This window comes from Bidens hawaiensis, unplaced genomic scaffold (genome assembly GCF_021521415.1).
Source record: "Bidens hawaiensis isolate Kalapana, Puna unplaced genomic scaffold, B.hawaiensis_p1.1 tig00009567_1, whole genome shotgun sequence".
In the NCBI taxonomy this organism is placed as follows: Eukaryota; Viridiplantae; Streptophyta; class Magnoliopsida; order Asterales; family Asteraceae; genus Bidens; species Bidens hawaiensis.
In genome coordinates, this window is record NW_027491714.1 from 121,364 (window position 1) to 130,178 (window position 8,815).

Consider the following 8,815-nt stretch of genomic DNA (forward strand, 5'->3'; position numbering starts at 1 on the left):
TGTCGGAACATGTTAACCCAGTTGCACATTGTCATTTATACTTATTACATTCTGCTATGTGGTGTTAGACATAGTACATACTTGGGGCAAAGTGGCTGTAAAATGCCAACGGGAGTGCATGGGCAGAGGTGGCCATGTGTTTTAGCTCGTTTCGTTTTCATTTGTGGCTTATTATAATACATCAAACACATACTTATATACATATGTACTGTGAACTTTGCGAACTCGTATACTGATTTTGTTCGTACTCGTGAAACTTGAAACTCACCAACTAGAGATAGTTGACCCGTTTTAACATGCTTTTCAGGTAAGTCGAAGTTGGAATAATTTGCTTATGTGCTCGGTGCTAGAACGGAAGTGAATCGCCATGTATAGACGCTAACATATATATTAAAGAATAAGCAATCACGCGAACCGGTTATGTGATTTTCATCTAGTTTGTAAACTTAGTACCGAACCATGTATTATGATGTAAATTAGTTTGTTGAATTTCTTTATAAACAATGTGATTGATATCAGTGTTATCTGTTACATTCTCGTATTACGCTTCCGCAACGCGTCGAAAACCAATAGATATAAGAAAGAGTCTAAACTACAATTGAAATTGAAAAGAAGCGGATTCAAATTATCTTTTTAAGTGAAGAAAGAAACCCTAAATTACAAATAAAAGAAATTAAACGAATCGATTAAGGTGAAGAAAAGGGGAGACAATACCTTGATTGATATATGTATGTGTTATGAGTCTCACAGAATCAAATTAACAAGGAAGAAGAATTTACAGACGAAATAATGGATGTATATATGTATCTGATGCTCAGGCTATATTATATAAACGACGTCGTTCGATCATATTATTGGCTTTGCATAAAAGCGCCTCGACAGTTGGGTCCTTACAGTTAGGTCCTCTAAATAATAATGTTTTAACACTTCAATACCTTACCACTTCTCATTATATTATATTGGCAACGTAACACATTTCGAATCCTTCTTATGCCCATTGAAACAACAAACGTTTCATAACATTTTAAACCCTAATAACTTAACACGTACACGTACATAATCAAACCTTTTAGGTTCATACAATGTTTCGATGTGTAAGGTATACATTTATGGATAGTTGATCAGGAAGATGGAACTGAGATTGTGTGACTGCTAAACAACAAAATGACACAAATTGAAATCCACCATATTTGGATACTCATAAAAGTCAGAAGGACTACATTCTTCGAGGAACAAGGATCCCTTGTTTATGTGCTACGAGTCTACGACCCAGTACTTTATATTAACATTGTATGAACCTAAAAGGTTTGATTATGTGCTTTGACCTGGTACTTGATATCAACATTATATTAATCTAAAAGGTTAACATGCAAGATAAGTATGCTACCTTTGACTTACAAAACAAACATATCCCGTAAAATTCCACTCTTAGCCTAGTTGACTTACAAATAGCTTTGATGTCACACTCACAAAGGTTATGTATTGCAAGTGGTAAGAGTATTGAAAGACTAACATAACATGTTTTAGACACATCCTCATCACATTACTCCACATGCGTATGAAAATGAAGAAACATGATGCAATTGATAGTCATTAAAGAACAAGCAGACGGTTCAGGTACAACGTCCATTGCACTTAGTACAAATCACTATAGCATACTACTACATATTACGGGTTTGTAAACAACATTCACTCTAAATCAAGAAACCTTTGAAAATGAGAACATAAACAGAGCATAGAAACTACTCAAACTTCTTAATCAAAGACACGTCATTCAGCATTTTCTCTATAGCTTCATCATCATGTCCACGTCCCCTCGACTGCAAAAACATAACATACTTTCAACGACTGCAAAAACATATTCAAACATGTAACAAATTCATAATAAGCAATTTAAAGTACCTTGATAGATGGGACCATAGCGATTGCTTCCTCCACGGTTTCAGGGCAAAGGTTTCCAAGAACACAAAGCTGCACACATATGCATTTTAGAATCAAAATCAAAGAAAAAAAGGATTGAATTATAAAATGCTTGTCGAGAACATTACCTCAAATTACTGGTATCTACTCAGTAATCTGAATGTTAGTTAAGGAATATCATATTCACTCAGTGATTTCACAAAATAAGATCATCAAAAGATGATAAGAAATACAGCAGCTAATAAAGGATACTCTCGAACTTGTCTAACCGCATCTGGATTCTTGTAGCGACTGAAACCCTTCACGTATTGAAGAGACTTCTCAAACACTCTGATGAAAAAATGTAAACATTTGGTAATTTTAATGATTAAAATAAGCAACAATATCATATGAATAAGATACTGTTGAGCAAGAATATATTGAATACTCACTGAGAAATTTGATTCATTAGATCTTCAGACATCTTTGAAGCTGCTCGTATTTGTGTTCAAGAATTAAGGCGACTTCACAATTAATCAAACACTTGGCCTTGAGAAACTATAAATATCGTAACAGGAAGATAAACAGAAGAATAGAACTCCATGTTGTTACTCCAAATGATATAAAATGTGGAGATAAATAACAAGATAGGAAGCAGCACTACCATCGCCTACTTTGAGCTCTGCGGCATTCTCTTCCTCTTCTCCAGACATATCGACAGATAACTTGAGCGTGTGATCATAAATACAAGTATGTAGCCAAATAGTGGAAAAGCACCGGATAATAATATGATAAAGGTTATCGATTATGCTGATTTTAGTTTGAGGCTTTACAGTTTCTAGTTATTTAAATACAAAATAGGCACAAATAATGTGCGGGCAATTTCAAATAACTGGTTCTTTAAACTGTTATATATAATTATTAACACAATATGACTTAAATAAAAACATAAGATAAGACTGAACAATGAGAACTGAAATCAATTAAACGTATTCAAAGGAGCGTTTAGCCTAAAATCAAGCAATTCAACGCGTCGAAAACAAATAGATATAACAAAGAGTCTAAACTACAATTGAAATTGAAAAGAAGAGGATTCAAATTATCGTTGTAAGTGAAGGAAGAAACCCTATATTACAAATAAAAGAAATTAAACGAATCGATTAAGGTGAAGAAAAGGAGAGACGATACCTTGATTGATATATGTGTGTGTTATGAGTCTCACAGAATTAAATTAACAAGGAAGAAGAATTGACAAACGAAAGAATGGATGTTTGTATGTATCTGATGCTCAGGCTATATTATATAAACGACGTCGTTCGATCATATTGTTGGCTTTGCATAAAAACGTCTCGACAGTTGGGTCCTTACAGTAAGGTCCTCTATACCTTACCACTTTTCATTATATTATATTGGCAACGTAACACATTTCGAATCCTTCTTATGCCCATTGAAACAACAAACATTTCATAACATTTTAAACCCTAATAACTTAACACGTACACGTATATAATCAAACCTTTTAGGTTCATACAATGTTTCGATGTGTAAGGTATACATTTGTGGATAGTTGATCAGGAAGATGGAAGTGAGATTGTGTGACTGCTAAACAACAGAACGGCACAAATTGAAATCCACCATATTTGGATACTCATACAAGTCAGAAGGATTACATTCTACGAGGAACAAGGATCCCTTGATTATGTGCTACGAGTATACGACCCAGTACTTTATATTAACATTGTATGAACCTAAAAGGTTTGATAATGTGGTTTGACCTGGTACTTGATATCAACATTATATTTATCTATAAGGTTAACATGCGAGATAAGTACGCTACCGTTGACTTACAAAACAAACATATCCAGTAAAATTCCACTCTTAGCCTAGTTGACTTACAAATAGCTTTGATGTCACACTCACAAAGGTTATGTATTGCAGGTGGTAAGAGTATTGAAAGACTAACATAACATGTTTTAGACACATCCTCATCACATTACTCCACATGCGTATGAAAATGAAGAAACATGATGCAATTGATAGTCATTAAAGAGCAAGCAGATGGTTCAGGTACAGCGTCCAATGCACTTATTACAAATCACTATAGCATATTACTACATATTGCGGGTTTGTAAACAACTTTCACTCTAAATCAAGAAACATTTGAAAATGAGAACAGAAACAGAGCTTGGAAACTACTCTAACTTCTTAATCAAAGACATGTCATTCAGCATTTTCCCTATAGCTTCATCATCATGTCCACATCCCCTCGACCGCAAAAACATAACAAACTTTCAATGACTGCAAAAACATATTCAAACTTGTAACAAATTCATAATAAGCAATTTAAAGTACCTTGATAGATAGGACCATAGCGATTGCTTCCTTCACGTTTTCAGGGCAAAGGTTTCCAGGAACACAAAGCTGCACACATATGCTTTTTAGAATCAAAATCAAAGAAAAAAAGTAATGAATTATAAAATGCTTGTCGAGAACATTACCTCAAATTCTGTCAACTGGTATCTACCCAGTAATCTGAATGTTAGTAAAGGAATATCATATTGACTCAGTGATTTCACAAAATAAGATCATCAAAAGATGATAAGAAATACAACAGCTAATAAAGGATACTCTCGAACTTGTCTAACCGCATCTTGATTCTTGTAGCGACTGAAACCCTTCACGTATTGAAGAGACTTCTCAAACACTCTGATGAAAAAATGTAAACATTTGGTAATTTTAATGATTAAAATAAGCAACAATATCATATGAATAAGATACTGTTGAGCACGAATATATTGAATACTCAATGAGAAACTTGATTCATTAGATCTTCAGACATCTTTGAAGCTGCTCGTATTTGTGTTCAAGAATTAAGGCGACTTCACAATTCATCAAACACTTGGCCTTGAGAAACTATAAATATCGTAACAGGAAGATAAACAGAAGAATAGAACACCATGTTGTTATTGCAAATGATATAAAATGTGGAGATAAATAACAAGATAGGAAGCAGCAATACCATCGCCTATTTTGAGCTCTGCGGCATTCTCTTCCTCTTCTCCAGACATATCGACTGATAACTTGAGCGTGTGATCATAAATACAAGTATGTAGCCAAATAGTGGAAAAGCACCGGATAATAATATGATAAAGGTTATCAATAATGCTGATTTTAGTTTGAGGCTTTACAGTTTCTAGTTATTTAAATACAAAATAGGCACAAATAATGTGCATGCAATTTCAAATAACTAGTTCTTTAATCTGTTATATATAATTAATATCACAATATGACTTAAATAAAAACATAAGATAAGACTGAAAAATGAGAACTGAAATCAATTAAACGTATTCGAAGGAGCGTTTAGCCTAAAATCAAACAATTCAACGCGTCGAAAACAAATAGATATAACAAAGAGTCTAAACTACAATTGAAATTGAAAAGAAGAGGATTCAAATTATCGTTGTAAGTGAAGAAAGAAACCCTATATTACAAATAAAAGAAATTAAACGAATCGATTAAGGTGAAGAAAAGGTGAGACGATACCTTGATTGATATATGTATGTGTTATGAGTCTCACAGAATTAAATTAACATGGAAGAAGAATTGACAGACGAAAGAATGGATGTTTGTATGTATCTGATGCTCAGGCTATATTATATAAACGACGTCGTTCGATCATATTATTGGCTTTGCATAAAAACGCCTCGACAGTTGGGTCCTTACAGTTAGGTCCTCTAAATAATAATGTTTTAACACTTCAATTCCTTACCACTTCTCATTATATTATATTGGCAACGTAACACATTTCGAATCATTCTTTTGCCCAGTGAAACAACAAACGTTTCATAACATTTTAAAACCTAATAACTTAACACGTACACGTACATAATCAAACCTTTTAGGTTCATACAATGTTTCGATGTGTAAGGTATACATTTGTGGATAGTTGATCAGGAAGATGGAAGTGAGATTGTGTGACTGCTAAACAACAAAACGGCACAAATTGAAATCCACCATATTTGGATACTCATACAAGTCAGAAGGATTACATTCTACGAGGAACAAGGATCCCTTGATTATGTGCTACGAGTATACGACCCAGTACTTTATATTAACATTGTATGAACCTAAAAGGTTTGATAATGTGGTTTGACCTGGTACTTGATATCAACATTATATTTATCTATAAGGTTAACATGCGAGATAAGTACGCTACCGTTGACTTACAAAACAAACATATCCAGTAAAATTCCACTCTTAGCCTAGTTGACTTACAAATAGCTTTGATGTCACACTCACAAAGGTTATGTATTGAAGGTGGTAAGAGTATTGAAAGACTAACATAACATGTTTTAGACACATCCTCATCACATTACTCCACATGCGTATGAAAATGAAGAAACATGATTCAATTGATAGTCATTAAAGAGCAAGCAGATGGTTCAGGTACAGCGTCCAATGCACTTATTACAAATCACTATAGCATATTACTACATATTGCGGGTTTGTAAACAACTTTCACTCTAAATCAAGAAACATTTGAAAATGAGAACAGAAACAGAGCTTGGAAACTACTCTAACTTCTTAATCAAAGACATGTCATTCAGCATTTTCCCTATAGCTTCATCATCATGTCCACATCCCCTCGACCGCAAAAACATAACAAACTTTCAATGACTGCAAAAACATATTCAAACTTGTAACAAATTCATAATAAGCAATTTAAAGTACCTTGATAGATAGGACCATAGCGATTGCTTCCTCCACGTTTTCAGGGCAAAGTTTTCCAGGAACACAAAGCTGCACACATATGCTTTTTAGAATCAAAATCAAAGAAAAAAAGTAATGAATTATAAAATGCTTGTCGAGAACATTACCTCAAATTCTGTCAACTGGTATCTACCCAGTAATCTGAATGTTAGTAAAGGAATATCATATTGACTCAGTGATTTCACAAAATAAGATCATCAAAAGATGATAAGAAATACAACAGCTAATAAAGGATACTCTCGAACTTGTCTAACCGCATCTTGATTCTTGTAGCGACTGAAACCCTTCACGTATTGAAGAGACTTCTCAAACACTCTGATGAAAAAATGTAAACATTTGGTAATTTTAATGATTAAAATAAGCAACAATATCATATGAATAAGATACTGTTGAGCACGAATATATTGAATACTCAATGAGAAACTTGATTCATTAGATCTTCAGACATCTTTGAAGCTGCTCGTATTTGTGTTCAAGAATTAAGGCGACTTCACAATTCATCAAACACTTGGCCTTGAGAAACTATAAATATCGTAATAGGAAGATAAACAGAAGAATAGAACACCATGTTGTTATTGCAAATGATATAAAATGTGGAGATAAATAACAAGATAGGAAGCAGCAATACCATCGCCTATTTTGAGCTCTGCGGCATTCTCTTCCTCTTCTCCAGACATATCGACTGATAACTTGAGCGTGTGATCATAAATACAAGTATGTAGCCAAATAGTGGAAAAGCACCGGATAATAATATGATAAAGGTTATCAGTAATGCTGATTTTAGTTTGAGGCTTTACAGTTTCTAGTTATTTAAATACAAAATAGGCACAAATAATGTGCATGCAATTTCAAATAACTAGTTCTTTAATCTGTTATATATAATTAATATCACAATATGACTTAAATAAAAACATAAGATAAGACTGAACAATGAGAACTGAAATCAATTAAACGTATTCGAAGGAGCGTTTAGCCTAAAATCAAACAATTCAACACGTCGAAAACAAATAGATATAACAAAGATTCTAAACTACAATTGAAATTGAAAATAAGAGGATTCAAATTATCGTTGTAAGTGAAGGAAGAAACCCTATATTACAAATAAAAGAAATTAAACGAATCGATTAAGGTGAAGAAATGGAGAGACGATACCTTGATTGATATATGTATGTGTTATGAGTCTCACAGAATTAAATTAACAAGGAAGAAGAATTGACATACGAAAGAATGGATGTTTGTATGTATCTGATGCTCAGGCTATATTATATAAACGACGTCGTTCGATCATATTATTGGCTATGCATAAAAAAACCTCGACAGTTGGGTCCTTACAGTTAGGTCCTCTATACCTTACCACTTTTCATTATATTATATTGGCAACGTAACACATTTCGAATCCTTCTTATGCCCATTGAAACAACAAACGTATCATAACATTTTAAATCCTAATAACTTCTAAGTCCCCCGGGGCGTCGCTGATCGATACGAGATCCGCACGAGGTCTAGGAGTGCGAAATCCTCCTAGGCTCGTTTATTGGTGTAGAAGACGAAGAACACGATTACACACATCCAAACACACGAACAAACACACGAATGGAATAAACACATCTGCAAATCTTTTATATAATAACCAAACACGTTACATACCGAACATAAACAAATGACGGCTGACCCGAGGTGAGCTCTACCTCGGGCCGTCCCACACGACTCACCCTCTCGGTTTCTCTCTAGACAAATAAACTGATCACAAAACACTCTAATTTCTGGATTACTAACTCTAAACACGACACACACATATATATATAAACTTCACGGGCTTGGGCCTGTAGGCAAAGTTGTTACAACTTCGCCTATGGCGAAGTTGTTCTAACTTCGCCTATGGCAGAAGTTGTTACAACTTCGCCTATGGCGAAGTTGCTCTAACTTCGTACTTCAACAACGCTGAACAGAATTGCATAGCGACGGTCACAAAACATGCACCAACAGACTCCCCTTTGACCGTTGCTCTCAATTCTAACAAACACAAAAGATCATCTGTTACAAAACATGCACCAACAGACTCCCTCTTAACTGATGATCTTCTGTTTGCTCTTCAACCAGCCGTGTCTGAAACTATCTTGTAGCTTCACAAATCTACCAATCACCC

At 34.2% G+C, this 8,815-nt stretch overlaps 2 pseudogenes across 1 annotated transcript; both read right to left on the reverse strand.

Moving 5' to 3' along the window:
* Positions 1–1,684: 1,684 nt before the first annotated feature.
* LOC143532887 (DNA-directed RNA polymerase II subunit 4-like) lies at positions 1,685–2,612 on the reverse strand (annotated as a pseudogene). Its single transcript, XR_013135259.1, has 6 exons — positions 2,564–2,612; positions 2,352–2,459; positions 2,173–2,250; positions 2,049–2,076; positions 1,903–1,971; positions 1,685–1,820 (listed from the first exon to the last, which is right to left on the reverse strand). The product of XR_013135259.1 is annotated as a DNA-directed RNA polymerase II subunit 4-like (transcript).
* Positions 2,613–4,091: 1,479 nt separating this feature from the next.
* On the reverse strand, positions 4,092–4,967 carry LOC143532889 (DNA-directed RNA polymerase II subunit 4-like; annotated as a pseudogene).
* Between the last annotated feature and the right edge of the window lie 3,848 nt (positions 4,968–8,815).